Consider the following 21,297-nt stretch of genomic DNA (forward strand, 5'->3'; position numbering starts at 1 on the left):
TGGGTCTGGGAGTACGGTTATGAGTGCAGAAGGTATTAGCACCCGCACGTCGTTCGTTTAAAAAATGATACTAATTAAATATGTGTAATCTTTTAATCTTGATAACATAGTCTTTTTTTTATATTTAAATTTAATTTCCTAAAACTTATTTATGAAAAACATTTTTTTGTTATGAAATCATTATTATTATTATTTTGTATTCTATAAATTCTCCAACAATTTGGTGAATTTTATAGAAAATCTTTATTTAGAAAATAATTTTGAGAAAATTGACCATTCACAAAATTCTCGAAATTTAGTCATAGAATATTTTATTTATTTATTAAAATTGATTTTAGGAACATCCCAACTTTTTGATGAGATTCTGAATAAAACCATTTTAGAACTATATTTTAGGATTATCTCGACTTTTCAATGAAATCTTAAAAATTTTAAACAGATTTTAAGATCATCCCAACTTTTTTGACGAGATCCTAAATAAAACTAATTTTTTTATTGATAATAATTAAGGTATTTAACTAATTAATTAATTAATTTTTATTGTGATTACTTTAATTTTTTTATTATTTACTATTTATTATTGGTATCTTTTTTATTATTTAAATGAATAATGTATTTAGCAAAAATAAATAAATTTTTTATTTTTTGTTTTAGATTATCCCAACTCTTTGATGAAATCAGAAAAATACTTTTTATAGTAATTAATAGATTTATGTAAAGAAACACTTTGATTTATTTTTTATTATCTGTTGTTTTTATATTATTTAAATAAATCTTTATTCTAGTAAAAAGAATTTTAAAATTATCTCAATTCTGGTGAAATTCGAAAATTATTTTTACCTGTAATAATTAAAGAAAATCAAACTTTTTCAATTTTCTTTAAAAATTACATTTAAAAAATTAACTTAAAGAATTCATTAGTTTTCATATTTTTTTTATTACTTTTTTAACAAAAATAATTTCTTAAATCATCCCAATGCTTTGGTGAAATTTAAGCAACAAAATTTCAATTTCCTTAAATAGTTAATATTATTATTATTATTATTATTATTATTATTATTATTATTTATTAGGTTCATATTTTATTTTAATTATATTTTTTATTTTATTTATTTCTAAAAGAATAACATAAAATAATAATAATAATAATAATAATAACCAAAACAATAATATCATAAAAAAAACAAATAGAAAACAAATAAACTAGAAAATCAAAACCAAAAAGTAAAAGAAAAAGAAAAGGAAAAACTAACCAAACAGGGTGGCTCTACAGCGTGTTGCGTGAATTTTAACACCATTTCACTTTGCCTATAAAAGACTCTTTTCTAGGTTTTTTTTTTTTTTTTTTACCTTTCCCCTTTCTCTCTAAAAACCAGACCCTCTCTCTCTAAATTTTTTTTCCTTCACTGATCACCACTATTCTTAGTTTTAACTTATAGCCACCATGCCATTGCTGAATACTTTAACTGATGTATAAAAATTCAAGAAAATCCTAGATTTCGATCTGTTTCCCAGATTTAAGTGGTCAAAAATTTCATCTAGTCACCCAAAAACTCATCTTTTTCATATTCTGGATACTCAAAAAAGATTTTAAAACAATCTTTTTGATCTCCTAAACATCTTTTTTAAAACAGTTTTACCAAAAAAAAATTTAAATGCCCAGATTGAAAAATTTTATTCTCGAAATTTTTTTTTATTTTTGGAAAATTTTTTTGACTTTGTTGCTGGTTCCTCTTACTTAAAATGGACTATGATGAGTTTTTTTGTTTGTGCTTGTGTGTGTGAATGGCTATAACCTAGTAACCAAAAAAAAAAATTTACTCTCTATGTTTTTTTTTTTGTAGTGTTCCCTTATTTTTTTTTTGTTCCTCCCTTTTTTGCTTACAAGAAAAATGCAGTATAAATAGAACTTTTTGGGATTCAAATCCCAGATTTTATGAGATTTGAATCCTATATTTTCAAAAGTTTAATAATTTTCATGGTTACTAATGCCCTAAATTTTGTTGTTAAATTAGGCAGATGCAATGCTTTTGGTGCATTAAATGCACTGGCTTTGGGGAAGAAAAAAAAACCTTCTAGTAGTTTGATTTCAACTACCACAGTTGAAATAAATTTTTAACTTTTTTCTTTTTTTGTAATTTTATTTTTTTTGTTTTGGACAAAATAGGTATCCACAGTTGCCTCTCTTTGCACATTGTTAAGAATCAAGAATAGGGCAAAGACAAAAAGATGACTATTTTGTTTGGATGATGTTATAAATACGAACATCTTTTTTTTTTCTTCTTTTATTTTTTTTGAAAAAAAATTTGGAAGGTTTCTCTAAGTAGAGCCTTGACAACTTTTAAAAATTTAAAAAGCTACTGTGACCAGAGGCTTAACAACTTTTGAAAATTAAAAAGGCTCATCTAACCAGAGACAATGATACTTTAAAATTTAAAAGGGTTCTCTGACCGGAGGTTATGAAACTTTAAAAATGGCTCCCCTGACCAGAAGCTATGAAATTTTAAATGGCTTCTCTAACTAAAAGTAATGAAACTTTAAAATAAAAATCTAAAAAGACTTATAGATTATGCCCTTTGGTCTTATAAATTATGCCTAATTTGATAGAGTCATCTAACTAGAGGCACTTAAAATTAAAGCTCTTCTGACCAGAGGTTATGAAACTTTAAAAATAGTTCCTCTAACCAAAGGCTATAAAACTTTAAATGGCTCATCTGAGTAGAGGCAATGAAAGTTTAAACGACTCCTCTGAGCAAAGGTAATGAAACTTTAAATTAAAAATCTAAGAGGACTTATAGATTATGCCCTTTGGTCATTTTATGTAATTTTTTAGTCTTCAAAATTTCTCCTTGTTTGTTTCCCTGTTCTTTTTGAATCCCATGCACTCCAACAGTCGATTAAGTTTAGATAATAAGGTTTTTCTCCATGATTTCCCATATTCAAGGTCTACCATTTTTATGACTTATAGGCCTCTTTTTTCATTGACCTTTTTTTTTTTTTACTATTTTGCTTATCATTTTAAATTTCCTTCAAAATAATGTATGTGTCTTTCATTGTTATTATTGTTCACTCATCATCTTTTGATTTCATAATAATTATAACACATTGCACATTTCTCTTTTTAATGAGAGGGACAAAGGAAGGATAAATAAAGGTGTATTTTATTTCAGTAATAGAAGGAAGTGTTTCATGCTTTATCTCAAAGATATAATAGGGAAATTAAGTAATCACATAATGAATATTCAAATCATCTAGAACTAATTCATCATTGATTCTTTTTTGGAAACTCTTTATTGATGTTCCTTGACTTTTTCAAAATGCAACAAACCAAGCTAGCCCAAAACCAATGAGATCTTTGGCATATATTAAGAATTACCTCAAGTCCATTCAATGCTTCTTTATCTAAGTTTCCCTTTTAGGTTTTGAACTCAATTATCTCTTTGGTTCGTGTTGCCTTTTCATCTCTTTTCATTTTTTAAACATAATACTTCTTTACTGTATTGGTATTGATTAGATTTGGCAAATCATCTCTATCCATTCTTGCCAATATTAGGAAGAATCTTTTTCAATACTAATTCTCTTTTCTCAAAATTGTTGAGGGTGAACTTTTTTATCATGAGCTTGCATCATTTTTCTTTGATACAGTTGACCATGGCAAAGTGCATATAGTTTCTTTTCTTCAAAGAGACTCAACTGGTCATATTGAGTACGAACCCACTTAGCTTTTTCCAATTTAACTTCCATTAGAACACACGAGGAAGGAATTTCAACTTCAGTGGGCAACACTACCTCCATCCTATATACCAATGAGAGTGGTGTAGCTTTTATAGATATGTGAATCAAACTTCGATAAGTATGCAAAGCAAATGATAGCTTTTCAGCAAATCTTTATATACATATGTCATCTTTTCAATAATTCTCTTTATGTTCTTATTGGCTGCTTCAACTGCCCTATTTATCTTTGAGTGATAAGGTATCGATTTATGGTATTTGATTTTGAACTGAGCACAAACCTTACTTATCATTTTATTATTCAAATTAAGAGCATTATCTAAAATAGTCCTTTTTGGAAACTCATATCGGCATATGATCTCTTTCTTGATGAACTTGCAAACCACCATTCTTGTCGCATTAGTATATAAAGCTACCTCTACCCACTTTGTGAAATAGTCTATCACTACTAAAATGAATCGATGCCCATTTGAAGTTTTTGGCATAATAGGCCCTATCACATTTATTCCCTACATAGAGAAAGGTCAAGTGTTAATATAACATGCAAGGATATTGGAAGAACTTGCATTTTGTCTATATAAATTTGATATTTGTTGCATTTTCTAGCATAGTCGATGTAATTTTTTTTCATTGTCAACTAATAGTATCATGCTCTCATGATTTGTTTAGTCATCATGTGGCCATCTGCAAGAGTTTCACAAACACCTCTATGGATTTCTTTTAGTAATTTTTAACTTCAGCAACATTCACTCATCTTAATAATGTTTGGTCTCGACTTTTCTTATCTGAAATTTCTTTATCCATAAAGAAACTCATTGCCAGTCTTCTCAATATTCTCTTATCATTCTCTGATATGTGCTATGGGTATTACTAATACTTGGCATATTGTAATATGTTAGAATATCGTGGTTTTCCATTAACTTCTTCTTCAACATTTGAACAATGAGCTAGTTTCTCTTGCAAGCTCAACCTTATGGGTTTTACTTCAATATTTTCATTTAGCTTCAACATTGCCGCCAATGTAGCCAAAGTATCAGCCATCTAATTCTTTTGTCAGGGTAAATGATGAAACCAAATATTCTTAAATTTTTTGATTAATTTTGATATGTACTTTTGGTATAGAACCAACTTTAAATCTTTGGTTTTTCATTCTTTTCGTAATCGATATATGACCAAGGTAAAGTCTTTATAAGAGTAGCTTGAAGACCCATAACACATGCTTTATATTCTGCCATATTATTGGTGCTATCAAAACATAATTTTATAGTGATTGGGTAGTAATCTCCTTCTTGAGATATCAAAACTACTTTTATACCATGCCCTAAAGCATTTGATGTGCCATCCAAATACATCTTCCATGCATCTTTATTATGCTCTTCTTCATCTATGTGCAATATAGACATTAAGTCTTCATCTAAAAAATCGAATGTCATAGGCACATAATCTTCGTAAGACGTTTCGTAAAAAAATCAATAATAGTACTTTCTTTGATTACCTTTTGGGACACATACACAATGTCATATTTAGAAAGTAGCACTTGCCATCTTGCTATTCTTCCCAATAATGAAGGTTTTTTAGATATATATACTTTATTGGATCCATCTTTGCAATGAGCCAAGTAGTACGGTATAACATGTATTGTCTAAACTGATAAGTTGTCTAAGCTAGTGCACAACACATTTTTTTTAATAGTGAATACTTAGACTCGTAATCGATAAACTTTTTGCTCAGGTAGTAAATAGTTTGTTCTTTTTTTCCTATTTCATCATGTTTAAAAATGCATCCCAATGATTTTTCATGCACTGTCAAACATAAGATAAGGGATTTTTCAAGGACAAGCGGCATTAATTTTGATGGGTTTGATAAGTATTCTTTAACTTTTTCAAATGCCATTTGACAATATTCATCCCATTCTCTTGACCCATGTTTTCAAAAAATCTTGAATATAGGGTCACATTTGGCTGTAAGTTGAAAATAAAATGAGTAATATAATTTAATCTCCCTAAAAATCCTCTCACTTCTTTTTACATACGCAAAGTTGGTAGGTCTTGGATGGCACGTATCTTATTTGGATCCACCTCGCTTCCTCTTTTACTAACGACAAATCTTAGTAACTTTTCTGAGGTTACACCAAACTGCATTTAGCCAGATTGAGTTTGAGTTGAAACTTTTTTAATCTTTCAAATAATTTTTTGAGATTAGCCACATGATTTTCTACTTCATGAGATTTAGCAATCATGTCATCCACATACACTTCTATTTCTTGGTGTATTATGTCATGGAATGGATTTACCATGACTTTTTGATAAGTTGCCTTAACATTTTTCAAACTGAAAGGCATGACTTTATAGCAAAATATTCCTCATGATGTCATAAAAGTAGTCTTTTCCATACCTTCTTATGCCATTTTGATTTGATTGTAGCCTAAAAACTCATCCATGAATAAAAATAGGGAATGCTTAGTGGTATTATCCACTAAAGTGTCAATGTGAAGTAATGAAAAGTTGTTTTTGGGACTTGCTCTATTCAGATATCAATAATCAACATACATCTTCACTTTTCTATCTTTTTTGGCTATTGGGACTATATTCACCACCCGCATTAAATTGCTTTCTTACCTTTTTTTTTTAATTTTCAACAACATTTTAAGTTTCATTCTTCTCAACTTTTATTTAATTGGTTTGCACTGGGATTTTATAGGTAGCTTATGTATTACAATTTTAGTATCCATCCCTACCATATCATGGTACGACCATGCAAATACATCACATATTCAAGTAGTAACTTTATTAGCTCTTGCTTTATTGGTGGTCAAATTGAAGTACAAATCTTAACTTTCTATTTAGTTTCTTTATCCCTTAAATTGACAATTTCAATGGCTTCTTCATGAGGCATGATTTGCTTTTCTTCTTGTTCCATATTATATGGTCTTCCATATTGTCTTCATCATTAAATTCACCAAATATAAACAAAAATTTCAAAATCAAATCCTAGAATATTTTCAGATGATTTTCATATTCATTATTTGAATACTTGAAAATGAGTGAAATAGACGAAATGTAGAGGGATGTATAGCAATGAAATGAATTGAATTAAAAGAGGCAAAAGGAATGTGACAAATGTGCTATGCTTGTCATTTATTCAAATGAAAATAAGTAAACAAACACACATACAAGACATTTAATGCTTTTAATAAAAATATTTAGATTAAGTTCAACACATTACTTTGAAGAAAATTTAAAAACAATAGGAATCTATTCAACTTGCCAATTCTTTAATTCTAGACTAGGAGTAAGATACACCCATTGACAACTTGAATCTTTGTTAATCTCTTCACCCATCATCTGTATTGAAAATTCAGTAAAAATATCCTCTAATAATGGCACAAGCCTTTTCTTTATGTTTTCTGCTACATCTAGATAGATATATCAAGGTGAGATGAAAGTCTTGTAAAAAAGAAAAAAGATAGGCTTTCAATTTCTACCTCTTACCTAAAAAATTGAACCAATTTTTTTTCTCTTTTATAAACTTTATTTTTTCTTTTTGAGTTGGCTTGTACCCTAGACCAAATAGATTATCTTTCTTAGGTATCATTTATGGTCATTTCATCCCTTGCAAGTCAATCCACACTTGTTACCCTTTTTATGCTACTTCTTTAAGGGTCATGTTAGAAGCTTTGGATAGATACGAACTAGGCACTTTTGATCATTCACCCAAATAAGTTACGTTCACAAATTCAAAGGATTTGAAGGAACATTTGGGAGCTTCTTTAGCTATTTCAACATATAATATAGTTGATGGTTTAGTGACTAACAGATCTTCTTCATTAGCAATAATGATCACTTTTTCATTAATTATGAATTTCACCTTTTAATACAGAGTGAAAGGGATAGCTTCTACCATGTGAATCTATGACCTTCCTAAAAGATAACTATAAGAAAAAGTAATATCCATGACTTGAAAGATTATATCAGAAGTACATGGGCCAATTTGAGTTGGTAGTTCGATATCGCCTATCACTTCACGACAAGTCCTATAAAAAACCCTTACTGTCATGTGACTTATCTTTACATAAGATATGTCAACTGGCAATCTAGATAGTGTAGTAATATGTATGACATTAAAAAAGGATCCATTATCGATAAACACTTTAGCTAGCGTATGATCTTTGTATTTTATGGAGATATACAAGCCTTAACATTATCGTTACCATCGGGTGAAATTTCGTCATCGTTAAACGATATAAAATTTCCCATTGTGATGTTTCCCATTATGCGATCAAGTTTCTGCACATATATATTATGAGCTACATAAGCTTTATTGAGTATTTTGAGTAAAGCATTTCTATGAGACTTATAATTCAGTAACAACGAAAGTATAGAAATTTGAATTGGTAAGCAATTTAATTGCTCCACTACACTCTACTCACTGTACTTAATAATTTTTAGAAACTCACAAGCTTTTATTTTTGTAATTAAATTCTTACATTCTCAATCTAAGATTGAGACTAGGTGAGTTTCTTGATCGTTAGGTGGTCTATCTTCTTTTTCTAAGCTTGTCTCCCCTTCTTTTACTTTTTTTTTGTGCTTTCTCAAATGTTTTTGGGGTATAGCAACGCCCACTTCACATTATGCCTCTTACACTAGTTATGTTTGCTGCGTTTGTGTCACATGAGCCATATTGAAGGGAACCATTATCCAAACCTTGTAATATCATATTACAATCATATTTCCAAGGATTGCCTTATCAATTTTATACGAGAATGGGCTAGGGACCTTAATTGTCACCTTTGGCATAGTTGTACAAACTGATTTATTAATTTTAGCACTCGATTTCTCATCATATAAGATGGTGATAGGCTCAAAATTTATATGAACTAGCTTATCAACTTTAACACTCGATTTTTCTTCATAAAAGATGGTAATAGATTCAAAATTCATTCAGTAAGGCCTGTTTTTTGACGAATCTCCAGTCACAACATTCACTGAACTTTTTTTATGTTTTTCATAAAATTCAACAAAAAAAAATCTGTCATCTTCTCTAATTTTTGTCTAAAGGCTTTATAATCTTGAAATAAATGACCAGTCACCCCCATATGGAATTCACAAATTTGAATAAGATTATATGTGAAATTCTTATTTTCTGCTTCTTCAGGTAGTGGGCAAATCATATTGGTTTTCATTAGGGTAGCAAATATTTGATCCATAGGAGTTTTGATCTTGCTTGCTTCTTTTTTAGTATTTTGAGTTATCATGCTACTTAAAGCCTTTGTTGATCCCCCATCATGATTGGATAATGGATAGGCCTTCGTATTGAGTCCAACCTTTGTTGTGAAATTCAAAATTTTGTTATCAATTAAGCTTTGCACCTTACATTTGAAAGTTGTATAATTTTTTAAAGAGTGGCCTTAAATTCCATAATGATAGTCACAGGAAGTTTCTGGATCATACCACTTTAGATATAGAGGTTTTAAAGGCTCTATGAGTTATCAAGACACCAAGTGTTTCTAGAATAAATGTGAAAATAGTTCCATGTAAGTTATAAGAATTAGATCAAATCGTTGTTGCTCTTGATTATTTTAGAGTTTCCTTCAATTAAAGTTTGTAGTGTTTAACTGAAGGAAATACTGTGGTGAAGGTATTCGGAGATGAAAATTGGTTTAAAAGGTAGGTATTTAGGTTTACACTAGTTGGTAATGGTATAGGTTTTGGAAACAATTGAGTAAGAAGGTTGATATACAAGATACAAGTGGTATAGAGTAAAAAGTCTTAGTTTTAGTTTTTCAGTGGTGATAGCTTGCACTTCTACTTTTTTCTTCTTAGGTGGTTCTTCCTTCTTTGATTCAGAAACATCACCCTCTTAGATCTTTCCATTTTTAATGGTATTTTTTTATTATTTCACTTGTAATCATCATATTAGCAAAGTTTTTCATGGCATGACCAATGAGCTTGTCATAGTACGGGGCTCGAAGGGTATTGATAAATAAAATAGTTATTTCTTTCTTAGTGAGAGGAGGCTAAACTTGGGCAACAATATCTCACTATCTCTGGGCATATTCTTTAAAGTTGTCATTAGCTTTCTTTTCTACATTTTGCAAGGATAATCTATTTTGAGCCATGTCTGTGACATGCTTGTATTGAGTAATAAATTTTTTGGCAAGATTTTTCTATAAATGAATATGACTTCTATCTAATTGAATATACCATTTGGTAGCTCATTTAATAAAACTATCCTAAAAGCAATAGATTAGCAACTTGTCATTATCTGTATACTAGGTCTTTTTTTAGTAAAACATGATGATATGTGCTAGAGAGCATTTGGTTTAATCATATTTTTCAAATTTTAGTACCTTAAACTTTGGTGGGATTACCAGATCTGGAACCAAATTGAGTTCACTCATATCAATTGCACCAAAAATATTCACACTTTCAATAACTTCTAGCCTTTCTTTTAAGAAGTCTAACTTTTGCTACACCTTTATATTCTCATATTGTTTGGATGAGCATTTCCTTAGTTTTTCTTATTCTCTTGGAGCATCTAAATCTGGGACAATAATGGGCTCAAAATGACTTGCCTCAATGTTTTGACCATCGTTTCCTTGACTCCATGGTTGAACCATAAAGGGAGGTAAATTAAATTGAGCTTGTGGCTACCTTTTAGGCTGTGTCATTTATGGATGCACATGATGAGAGGTTTTCACATAGGGTGGAATGAACCTTGGTGGATACAATAGATTTTTCTATCACTGGTATTTTTTTAGGCTTAAAGCTCTTTCTTAATGGTCACTTTTTCAGCTACTCTTTTTTTCTTAGTCATTTTTCTTATCATGTCCATCATTGTAGCCTTTTCTTTTCGAGTCTTTTCCTGAGACCTAATCATCTGTTCTTGCATCTCAAACTGACCTTTCTCTATCCTTCCTATTCTAGATGCTTGCTCATTTTTTATGATTTTGACTTTTGAGCGAGTGTTGTAATGATGTTGAGTAGTTTGATCTATATTTTTTGATGGCTAACTATCCTTGCATCTAATCGAGTTAAGGGAAGCTTTTTGAATTTTGTTATTTAAAAGCCTTTTTCTTTTAATTATGATTTTTTTAAAAAAAAATTAACATTAGATAAAACACATAGATGATGCATGAATGCATGAATGCAAATGATGTGCTTGTTATGTATCCAATATTTGCAAAAGATTTTACGTCTAAACTTGAACCACCATATCACAACGTCACATTACTTAAATTGCAGCATTACAACTTTGAGTTTGCCATACTATCACAATATTGCAATACTAAAATTTTAAAAAAAGTGCCCTACATGCTTGTACTGTTCATAACCACTATCTAAAAAATTGGTCAAACGTTGGCTATGCTGTCTTAGGTAGACTTCTTCTTATAATTGTTTAGCTTTTTGAGCCATGTATTTTGCTTTGAAATTGACTTCTTTTATCTATTCGACTAGGCTAGTAGCTTGAGATTCCTTCAGTAGATATTTTTTCTTCCATTATTGTACTTTTTTGGCTCTAAATTCAAATTGATCTTGTTCTTCTCTCAAAACTTGAATGGCTTTACATTAATAGTGTATTTGCTATTTCAAGTCATCAATGAAAACTTACTGTATCTTCTTTTCTTTCATAGACTAGCTAAGCTCTTCTTCATTAGTTAATAAATTGGACTTAAGCTATTTTGCATTCTTTCTCAATTCTTTAAGCTCAATGGTCATTAAAATGAAAGACTCATGCAAACTTTTAAAAATTTCCTCTTATTTTTTTTCAAGTCTTCAAATTTTTGCCTTACTTTTCTCAGTTTTATCTTTCCACTCATTAATATCCGCCAAAGCCTATTTTTTTAAGCTCTCATATTTCTTTCTTTTCTTTAAATTTTTGCTTCATAATTTTCATATCTTCAGGGACCTCTTTATGATAGGTGTCTCCTTGGTGGCATGGACTAGCTTCTTTAGGACCAACTTTGCTTTTGACTCATTGTCTCATCCATATTAGATATTCAGGTGTGGTTTTGTTTGTATATCTTTCATGATCTACTCTTTGAGTCTGCTTCCATTCTTTGATAATCTATTTTACCTTTCCAAAAAACCATAGTTCTTTAAAAGAGAATTATAATTCCTGAAGCTCATGAGTCATTGGAACAAATTACTCTAACCCTAATTGCCAACAACCATTATCGAAGCATAGCTTATACCTCATCATAGTCCTAAAAGTGGAACCCATGGCTTATTACCACACTTGTACAACATGGCTTATTGCAGCATCCATGGAGCTCTCCATATAACTTGAGTATTAATGAGATTTTGCAACATTGATACCCATTCTTTTTTGAACTTTCATTCTGGCCACTCAAAATTGTAGAACTTTTCAATTGGCCTACTTTTATTGCTATAAGTAGGATGAAATTTACCTATACAATGCTAAAGATGACTTTTTGTCTAAATATAGAGTAACTGTGCACACCTTATGAAGCATCCTCCTATTGAATAATGATTTAATGATTTAAAAGTTTCTACCAGTATAGAAGGAACATGATTGATTTTATTGTCCACCTACTCAAAGAAGTCAATCATGATACCTTGATGTGCCCCAAGACTTTTGGAAATATGATTAAGCCATAAATTGCCAAAACTTTCAATCTAATGTCTTGTTCATTTTCTAAGTGTTTGACATTATAATCATATAAGATTTTTCATGGGATACAATCACTTTTGCCTTTTGTTTGGATATATAAGTTCACGTTTTGAATAGGGACCTCCGTCATACAAATAAGTTTCTTTTGAGATCCAAGTTTTTAAGCTCACCAATAGATTTTATCTAGATTAGAGAGATGCAACCAAAGTAATGTAGTATACTCTTCGATCGTCAGGGTTAGATATATTTCATTAAACAAGAAACATCTATAAGTAGGATCTCAAAATTGAACTACAACCCTTATCAGTTGATTTTCCATAGGCACCTTAAGGAGTTAAGCGATGTTACCATATTTTTCCTCGAAAGCTATCTTTCTAGAAGTTGTTATACGATGCCAAGTCTCGATCAACTCAGAGATGTCATTTTGCTAAAGCCCTAGTTTGATTTTTTCAGGCAAAGTTTCTTATTTAGATTTTTTTAGACAGTTTTTCATTATGCATTGGGTTTCTAATGATAGAGCTATCACCACATTAGTCTATTCACATGTGGTGAGCTTTGAAGTTAAGAACATCATGATGGTGTTTCCAAAGCAAGATCAAAATCTTCTAATTGATATTGGTACATTGACAGGCATATCTCATATACAAGTGTTTATGATAATGCATGATCATGAAACAAAAAAAGAGCAAAACAAACTACAGTTAGTAATTGTATTAAAATAAATACTCTTTTATGTGTCCTAATTTATGGTATAATTTACAAAAATAGTATGACTCTATCTAAAATTGGTTTCTTAAGGTTCACTATATGCAAGGTTTAATTTTTAACAAAAGCTAAAAAAGATCCCAAATTGATCCTCACTATTGTCTACTCTAGACTAGTAAGGCCCTTGATCCTCACCCATAATAGGCTACCGATAGAAATGATTCAACTTGAGTGGAAGTATTTCACTAGCCCAAATGAAGGCATTATAACATCATAAAAGCATAAGTACTCTACTCTCTCCTAAAAAGAGATAGATTTGGGAGCTCAGGTATAAAACTCATGCATAAATGCAAGTATGTACATGTGTAAGGGAATGTGATAATTATTAACTAAAATAAATTGACAATATAATTAGCAACAATATAAAACAAGTAAAATAACATAATAAAACTAAATGAAACCATCAAAATTTTATCTTTTTTCTCTTTATTTTTATTCTAAGATGAGATAAGAAATTAAAATTAAATATAACAAAAATCATAAAATCAAAGTTTGAATGACACATGTTTAATTTTAACTTGACTCTCTAGTCTCCTCAGTGGAATCGCAAAGCTGTCATAACGATTTTTCTTTTAGGAGGATTCGATTGTTAGACTTGATGAAAATCTTTGGAGTCGCCACTAATCTTTTTTGTAAAGTGTGATTGGCCACCCAAAAATATTATCTTTTAATAAATATATTAAAATTTATTAAAAGAAGTTTAGATATGTGAAATTAGGGTTAGATCCAGGAGTACGGTTACAAGTGAAAAAGTTATTAGTACCTTCACATTGCACGTTTGAAGAACGGTACTAACTAAACATATGTAATCTTTTAATTTTGATGATATGATCTTTTTTATATTTAAATTTAATTTTTTGAAATTTATTTATGAAAAACATTTTTTGTTATGAAATCAAAATTATTATTGTTATTATTATTTTGTGTTCTATAAATTCTCTAATACTTTGATGAAATTTATAGAAAATCTTTATTTAGAAAATATTTTGAAAATTTTGACCATTTATAAAATTCTCGAATTTTGTCATAAAATATTTTATTTATTTATTAAAAATGATTTTAAGAACATCTTGACTTTTTCATGAGATCTCAAAATCTATTAAACAGATTTTAGGATTATTCCGACTCTTCGACGAAATCTTAAAAATTTTAAACAGATTTTAGGATAATCTTAACTTTTTGACGAGATTTTAAATAAAACTATTTTTTATTGATGATAATTAATAGATTTAATTAATTATTTATTTATTATTTATTGTGATTATTTTAATTTTTTGTTATTATTTACTATTTATTAGTTTTATCTTTTTTATTATTTAAATGAATAATTTATTTAGTAAAATAAATATTTTTTTTGTTTTTTGTTTAGATTATTCTAGCTCTTTGGTGAAATCCAAAAAATACTTTTTGTAATAATTAAGAGATTTATTTAAAGAAACATTTTTATTTATTATTTATTATTTTTATATTGTTCAAATGAACTTTTATTCTAGTAAAAATAATTTTAAGATTATCCCAACTCTATGGTGAAATTCAAAAAATATTTTTACTTGTAATAATTAAAGAAAATCAAAGTCTTTCAATTTTCTTTAAAAATTAACTTAAACAATTGATTAGTTTTCATATTTTTTATTTCATTATTATTACTTTTTTTAGCAAAACTTATTTCTTAAATCATCCCAACGCTTTGGTGAAATTTAAGCAACAAAATATCAATTTCATTAAATAATTATTAGTAATAATATTATTATTTTTTATTAAGTTCATATTTTACTTTAATTCTATTTTTTATTTTTACTTATTTCTAAAAAAATAACATAAAATAATAATAACAATAACAATAATATTAATTATGATGATGATGATGATAATAATAATAGTGATAATAATAATAATAATATCATAAAAATAAATAAATAAATAAATAAAATAAAAAAGAAAAAGAAAATGGAATACTAACCAAATGGGTTGCATCTCTAGCATGTCGCATATGGATCCTGGCACAAGTCGGGCTCCCAAAATGGCACCATTTCACTCAGCCTATAAAAGGCTATTTTTTTTTTATTTTTTCGCTTTCCTTTTTCTCTCTAAAAACCAGACCCTCTTTCTATAAAATTTTGTTCCTTTGCCGATCGTCGCTAGTCTCAGTTTTAGGCTGGTAGCCACCGTGCCATTGCCAGAAACTTTAACCGATGCTAAAAAAGTTCAAAAAGATCCCAAATTTTAGTCTATTTCCCACATTTTGGTTGCTAGAAAACTCATAGTTTCTAGATTTTGGTGACCTAAAAAAATTTTCAAAAATTTTCTCAAAATTCTTAAAACAATCTTTTTTATCTCCTAAACATATTTTCTAAAGCAGTTTTACTAAAAAAAAAAATTAAATGCCCAAATCAAAAAATTTTATTTTTGTTTTTAGAATTTTTTTTTTTACTTTATTGTTGGTTCCTCTTACTCAAAGAGAACTATGATGATATATTTTTTTTTTGTGCTTGTGTGTGTGAATGGTTACAACCCAGTAACCAAAAAAATTTTTTTTATTCTTTGCGTTCCTTTTTTTCTAGTAGTGCTCCTTTAGTTTTTTTTTTTTTTATTCTTCCCCCATTTGCTTGCAGGAAAAGTGTAGTATATATAAAACTTTCTAAGATTCAAATCCCAAATATTTTGGGATTTGAATCCCAGATTTTCAAATGTTTGATAATTTTCATAGTCATTGATGGCCTGATTTTTTCTTCCAAATTAGGCATATGCAATGCTTTGGCTTTGCGGAAGAAAAAAAACCTTCTTAGCAGCTTGATTTCTTTTCTATTTTTTTAATTTCATTTTTTTTTGTTTTGAACAAAAGAGGTGTCTGCACATTTATCTTTTCACTATTTGATGGTTTTTTTAATAATAAAAAACCTCCCCTTACTAAAATATAATTAACAAATATTCTATATCTTTTTTTTTCATAAAAGTTTCAAAACTTTTATATTTTAACTCAATATAAGAGTTTACAACAATAAATATGATATTCAAATATAATCACCCTCAAAATTATTTTCTTTTATTAAACTTATGCTTTCTATAGTCTCCTTTTGAAACTTTCATATCAATTTATGGATACTTAAAAAATTATTTTGTCATGGACACTAATTCCATATCCACCATAGTTCATTTCATTAAAAATAACCATAATTTCATATATAACAACATAATACTATATATAAAGTTGGTTTCCAAATTATCAAATATATTAAACTTTCCACCAAACAAATAGAAAGTATTTTAACTAGTTGCAAAGAATTATATAACTTATCCAATTGGATTGAAGTTATCTTAGATAATATGCTTATTTCTTGTTGAAACAATATTATACAAATTAAATAATATGAATTATACATTTTTATCTTGCCAATAAAATGCAATCATTGAATATAGACCATAAAATATAATTTTATGATAAAAACACATTTACTTGCTTCTTTTTTGAACAAAAAAAATTATAAATCACAATTTCTTTTATGTCTTAAATAACTCTTAAGAATTTTATCATTTTGATTTGATAACCATGGTCTTAATAAAATATAATAAGGCTATTAAAGATTCATAACTAAAGCTAGAAAGTACTCCATGCCCATTTGAGGTTTATGACCATTTAATGCCATGATCAAGAAAATCCACAAACATACCATAAAATCATTAATTATAAATTAAATAATTTAATTTAGAATCAAAAAATTAAAAATATATATAGTCAATATAAAAACAAAATTCAACAAGACTCAAAATCTCTTATGAATTCATAACATAAATTCGTTTAATAGAATATAAAATTAGAAAGATAGAAACAAGAAACTTATCTAATTTTTAGTATTTGTTTCACCAATAAATCATTTGAATATTTAAGACTTTTCAATCATATTTCAAAAGTCAATTTTGCCAATTTCTTTTCTTTGTATGTTCTTCATGCAAAATATGAATTTGACATAATTACCTTTAATTGTTAGAAAAAATAAATAAGAGAAGAAAGAATAGAAAAGAATTTTGGCTTGGAGGCATAAAAAACACTTTCTTAAAAGCAATTATACCTCTAGAATACAATAAAGTATCAAACTCTCCAATCAAAAGTAGTGAAAATGGTTATACTAAAAGATCTATTTATAATAAATGAACAAACATAAATTTCTATTTAAATCCTTATAACCATTTGTACAATCATGACTTATGAACAATTATCTATTTATATTCAAATAGTTATGACCATTTGTCATATAATAATAAGTTATTTTCAAACATAATTATTTAAAATATAAATACAATTAATACAAAAATTAAATTTATTTACCAAGAATTAAATCTTTCTATCTAATATGAGATACACCACATTTTAAATTATCAACAATATCTATAGCCCAAAATGCCAGAAATAAAATAAGCTGATTTGCTCAGAATTGTTAGAATAAGACATGGACATGACTTAAGCTGGGAAGGAATAAGTCTTATATGAATATATTTTGTAATGCATATGATAATGTTGAATTTTATAGTTTAACACTTAGTTTATGTACAAATAGTTTGTTTCTTAATTCAGTTTGGACAATAATTTAATTAACAGACTATTAATAAAATTTGGTGAATTTGAATGGGATATGTGACACAATCATTGTATATATAACAAAAAATAATTAAATTGGATGAAGGACAAGGCATCATATAGATGATTTTGATATCACTATATAAAATATTGTCAATGCACTTTGAAGTTTGAAGAATGGCAGGGCCTTTTTCTTTTATTTAAAAGTTTCATTAATTTCTAACATCCATAAACAATAAAAGATCAAATAAAATGACATAAAACTTAAAAAAGTTTTACAAAAAGGTGTGTTTTTCCTTCTATAATTTTAGGGTTTTTTTTATTATTATTTAAAGTAGACAGATATTGAATTTGATCACTCCAACTAAGAGTGTATAACATTATTAATGTGTCTCCAATTGCAGCATACCTTTTAAATAAAGTTGCACTAATTTAAAAAATATTATTTAAAAAAGAAACTACAATTGTTTTATAGGGAAAATAGAAAAAACTATACTGCTCTTTAACATTAAAAAATAATTCTAAATTCCACCCAAACGAAAACCTAGACCACGTGACAAAAAAGTTTATGTATAATAAATATTATCTTATATGTTTTTTCTGCAGAATACCCAGTGCTCTCTTATTGATATCCTTTGCATTGTGGTGATAGAGCATAAAATAATCATTTGATGTTGCTTTTTATTTTACTACAACTTGTGTGAAAGATATACAGATACAGACAAACATTACATACATATGTATGTATGTATGCATATATGTAAGTGCTCCTTCTCTGCCAACCTACAAAATCAAACACAAAAACATGACATGAAATTTAGGACACAGCAGTTCAAAGCAGTTCCTCGTCTGTGCACAAGTGGGATTATTAACCAAGTCATAAAGTAGGGATTAAAAGATTAATGTTGTTATTAGCAAAACATTAATCTAATTTATAATAACAATATAACCTTTTTTCCCTGCAGCAATGTAAATAATAGCTATATATTATATCTGTCTAATCCATCATGCATAATCAAAGAAATTAAAGTGTACTCAGCATCAAATGAAAAACAAACAAATTAAAATAAGTAATCCCAACCAAGAAAAATATGTAAAAGAAAAAAAGAGTTCAGATGAACAATTCATAGGTCAATAATTGAAATTGGAGGATATGGGGGAAAAATTTTAAAATAGTACTCTCTAAAATCATCTTTTATTATTGCAAACAGAAAAAGGGGCAAAGGAAAAAAAAAGGAGGGAGTTTAATATACAAGATCACCCAAGGTTTTTCTCTTGTTGCACATTCCCCTCTTTTTGCTATTTTCTTCCAATCTCTCTATCTCTAAATACAAACACAACATTTTTGTAAGATCTAAGAAAATTAAGTCTCACTCTCTTATATATGGAGTTGCTCTCCATTTATTAGTAAGGCGGTCGCCCATGTGCCCAGGCATAGGCCTCATGCCCTAGTTGCCCTCCATTGGAGAGTAGATTAGGAGGCAAATTGTATATTGGAAGGGAAGATGGATCAGGCAGACCTATCTGTGGGCCGCTACTTCCGATTGCTGGTGGAGAATGGCTTGCTCCTCCTTGGATCTGTCCTCCATGGCCAGCACTGCCAGCTTCCTCTTCTTCTTCTATAGGCAATCTTTCATAAGTTGCGTTGGAAAATGTTGCTGCAATGACCATAACAGGCCCTGCAGCGATCAGTGAACCCACCACACTTCCTCCAACAACTTGTCCTTGACCACCAGCTAGGTACACAGTGAGCCCTGTTGAGCCTGGTGGAGCTGGTCCAGGCAGAAAAGCCCCAGTCAAAGACAGAATTTCGAACCTTCCATGAAGAGCAACAACAGCTCCAGGTGCTGCTGGTTGTCTTAGTGTAACGTTGGCTACGGAGCCACTGCCACTAAGCACACAAACCCCACGTTGTCGTTTCCTAGCGAATTGGGCTATGCTTTCAGCTACATCAGTGCCACTTGCAACTTCCATGACATGACTACGGAGGGCGTTTGGGCTGTCCCTGGTGACAAAAATGGGTGGTTTAGACTTGTTTTTGGAGCCTGGAGGACGGCCTCTGGGTCTTCGGCTACCGACCTCGACTGCCCCTTCTTTAGGCTCATCGCCGGTGTCTCTATCGTCATCATCATCCCCTCTGACGTTGCTTCTGTTTTTGCCCGTATCGTTCATGGAAATTTCAAGGTCACGTTTGTTTAAGGCTGGTGAATTGCCTGCCGGGTCCATGCCCGGTACCGGTAGACTCACCTGATTAGCCCACCAAGGATTCGCCAGGATTGCAAATTGAATTCAACACACAAGTCACTAAACAGAAGAGCAAAAAACCAGAATTGGGTCGACCTTTTTACTTTCTTCTAACAACTTAACTAAAGGGTTTTGAGATGATCAAAGAGTTAAATTAAAGAAAGAAGTCAACAGAAAAAACAAAAAAAAAAAAGAAGGTTTTCTATAGTTGCCTCAACAGGGTTTTTTCTACTCGTTACCTTGCCAGACTGATCTACATAAATTTTGATGAGAAAAAAAAAAAAAGTTGTAGCCTTGTAGGAGAGGTGATAAGACAAGGGATATGAGAAGTTGTAGGAAAGAGAGAATTAGATGCAATTCCGAACTGGGAATCAAGTAAAGAGAGAAGGAAACAAAAGAAAACTAATTAATCTCTGATGAAGATGAGTCAAGAACATCAACAAAGAATCCTTCATAGCATCAAGGACTGAGAAAGAAATGAGAGAAAGAAAGAAAGAGAGAAAGGAAAGAAAACGAATAAACTAAAGCAGTGAGAGATAAATTTTGCAGTATCTAAAAGAACAATAAAGAAAATTATACAAAAAACTTAAAACACGATTGGATCAAATGTTCTTTTTTTTCTTTCTAGGTTGAAACTGTGTATTGTGTTTTGATTTGGGAAGTTATTTGGTGGGTGTGTATTCTAATTACTATATTAATAATATATTAATTATCAATATTATTTTATTACTACCCATTTTCCTTATTATTTTCCTCATTTACTCCCTTGAATAATATATTATATAGAGGGGTCCTTGGAAATTAGGGTTTCGTCGGGTCGCGTGCGCGTGGGCAGGTGGGGAGCACGTCGTTTTCTCGTGGCCCAACATATCGGAGGAAGCAATTGAGAGCAAAAAAAAATTACAAGTTTGAAAGAGAGGTCCTAGTGAAACTCCTAGCGGTTACCACAACCTTTCCATGCCTTTTTCTTTTAGTTTCTTTGGATAGTTTTCACATGCAATCTTCTAAGTCCATGATTTCTACTGTTTTTATTTGTTTGGTTTTGTGTTAGGTAAGGCCTTAAGTCTTTTTCCACTAAACATGCATACATCTAAATAATACCCATATAAGTAAAATAAACAATTTGGCTACTTGGGCAAGTTGCAAAGTCTTTTAATGGTATTATTATTGGCTATGGGCTGCAATTTCTTTTCAGTTGACGCAACAAGAAAAGGGTAAGTCTGAACATGGTTGTCTGATATGGGCAGTCTGTGATCTAGCACCGGGTGCCAATTGCCATTGACAATTTTTTTGTTGGATACTCATTTCTAATTTAGAGGCGGGAGTTCTACAATGCCACTATTAATAGT

At 29.5% G+C, this 21,297-nt stretch overlaps 1 pseudogene; it reads right to left on the reverse strand.

Annotated features, from left to right (window-relative positions):
• Positions 1–18,848: 18,848 nt before the first annotated feature.
• Positions 18,849–20,002, reverse strand: LOC111307380 (AT-hook motif nuclear-localized protein 20 pseudogene; annotated as a pseudogene).
• Between the last annotated feature and the right edge of the window lie 1,295 nt (positions 20,003–21,297).

Source organism: Durio zibethinus, chromosome 22, assembly GCF_047325235.1.
Source record: "Durio zibethinus cultivar Kanyao isolate XHJ-2024 chromosome 22, ASM4732523v1, whole genome shotgun sequence".
Taxonomy (NCBI): Eukaryota; Viridiplantae; Streptophyta; class Magnoliopsida; order Malvales; family Malvaceae; genus Durio; species Durio zibethinus.